At 75.5% G+C, this 2,109-nt stretch overlaps 1 non-coding gene across 1 annotated transcript; it reads right to left on the bottom strand.

The window, feature by feature from the left end:
• Positions 1-1,217: 1,217 nt before the first annotated feature.
• LOC135979070 (5S ribosomal RNA) lies at positions 1,218-1,336 on the bottom strand. The gene has a single exon (XR_010596393.1). It is a non-coding gene; the product is annotated as a 5S ribosomal RNA (ribosomal RNA).
• Positions 1,337-2,109: the final 773 nt, after the last annotated feature.

The following is a 2,109-nucleotide window of genomic DNA, read 5'->3' as shown; positions in this document are numbered from 1 at the left end:
TAGTATCAAGGTAAACTCACCGTCGTCCACAGGAGGGCAGCTCTCAGGCCGGCCGGCTGCGGCTGACTCTGGGGCGGCGCCCGGTCCCGGCAGCGAGGGGCGGGGGGCGCGGAGCGAGACGGGGCTAACCGGGGGGGGGGGGCGCCTCCTGCGACTTTGGGGGCCGCGGGTCGTCAGTGGCGTGCAGGCCGGGCCTCTCCCGGGGGATTCGGGGGGGCGGTCCTGCGGGCCGGGCGCAGGGGGCTCGGGCGAGCCCGGGCCGGTCCGCCCCGGGGCCGGGGTCTCCGCCTGCGGCTCAGGGGGGCGCGGGTCGTCGGGGGAGGAAGCCCGGGGGAGCTGCACACCGGCCCGCCAGGCCAGGCCTGGCCTGGATGGCCGCGGGGGGATTCGGGGCGGTCCCGCGGGCCGGGGGCCGGGCGCAGGGGAGGCGGGGGGTCCGAGCGAGTCCGTCCCGGGCCCGGGGCCTCCCCCTGCGGCTTTGGGGTCCGTGGGTCCCCGCTGGCGGAAGCCACTGGGAGCTGGACACCCGCCGTCCGTCCCGCCTGGCCAGGCCTGGCCTGGGTGGCCGCGGGGGGATTCGGGGCGGTCCCGCGGGCCGGCGGCCGGGCGCAGGGGAGGCGGGGGGTCCGAGCGAGTCGGTCCCGGGCCTGGGGTCTCCCCCTGCGGCTTTGGGGTCCGTGGGTCCCCGCTGGAGGAAGCCGCTGGGCGCTGGACACCCGCCGTCCGTCCCGCCTGGCCAGGCCTGGCCTGGGTGGCCGCGGGGGGATTCGGGGCGGTCCCGCGGGCCGGCGGCCGGGCGCAGGGGGTCCGAGCGAGTCCGTCCCAGGCCCGGGGCCTCCCCCTGCGGCTTTGGGGTCCGTGGGTCCCCGCTGGAGGAAGCCGCTGGGCGCTGGACACCCGCCGTCCGTCCCGCCTGGCCAGGCCTGGCCTGGGTGGCCGCGGGGGGGGATTCGGGGCGGACCTGCGGGCCGGCGGCCGGGAGGGTCCGGGCCAGTCCGCCCCATGCCCGGCGTCTCCCCCAGCGGCTTCGGTGGCCCCGGGGGGGGTCCTCCGCGGAGGAAGCCGGGTGGGTGGGGAGCCGGACCCCAGGCGCCCAGACCCGTGACCTGCGGCCGCGACCTCCGACTCGGCAGGAGCGACGAGGGGCTTTCCGGCCCGTCCCCCCCTCTCCTTCCCCCCCAGAAAAGGAGAGAGAGCTGACTCGGACCGGGAAAAGCTGCCTACGGCACCTGGGATTCCCAGGCGGTCACCCATCCAAGTACTAGCCAGGCCCGGGACGGTTTACCTTCCGAGATCGGACGGGATCGGGGGCGTTCGGTCCGGTATGGCCGTAGGCACCCGGCCCCGCGCCTCCTCGCCCGCTTTCCCTGCCGACGCCCGGGCCTGCCGCACGGTGAGCCCCGGTCGGACTGCCCCCCCCCCTGCGGCAGGGCCCCCGTCTCTCGCGGGCCCGGTCCTTTTTTCCTTTTCGAGCTCCGGGGCCCGGGCTGGCCGCCAGAGCCCCTCCGCCCGCCCTCCCCGGCGTCGGGGAAAATACTGTCCCGGACTTCCAGTGCGCCCGATCCTGTCAGCCGGGGGGTGGGGAGGGGCAGTCCCTCGCTGCGGCCGGGGAGGGTGAGCCCAGGGCGGCTTGCCTGCCGTGCGAGGCCCCTCTCGGCCACCAGGTCAACCCCGAGTCGAAAGGGCTGAAAAATTTTCAGAGTCCCCTCCCGGGCACCAGGTCAACCCGTGGAATCGGACGGGTTCACCTGCTGGCCGGTTCGCTTCCCGGCCACCAGGTCAACCCCTAGGTTGCCGACCGGCCTACCCAGTGGCCGGTTTGCTTTCCGGCCACCAGGTCAACCCCTAGGGGTTTTAACGGGGGCACGCCCGGTGGCCTCTTTCCCGTCCGGTCACCAGGTCAACCCGGATCTCCCTCCTTCCCTGGGCGTCCCCTCCTCGGAGGCGTCAGGTTCCATTTCCCCCCCCCCCCCAGACTTCCAGGGGCCCGATCCAGTCGGCCGGGAGGCAGTCCCTCGCTGCGGCCGGGAGGGTGAGCCCAGGGCGGCCTGGTCCATGTCTCTAGTGGGCCCGATCCTTTTTTTTTTTTTCGAGCTCCGGGGCCAGGCC

Source organism: Chrysemys picta, unplaced genomic scaffold, assembly GCF_011386835.1.
Source record: "Chrysemys picta bellii isolate R12L10 unplaced genomic scaffold, ASM1138683v2 scaf635, whole genome shotgun sequence".
Taxonomy (NCBI): Eukaryota; Metazoa; Chordata; order Testudines; family Emydidae; genus Chrysemys; species Chrysemys picta.
Note: the sequence above shows the minus strand (reverse complement) of the source record. Positions and strands in the feature narration are given on the sequence as shown.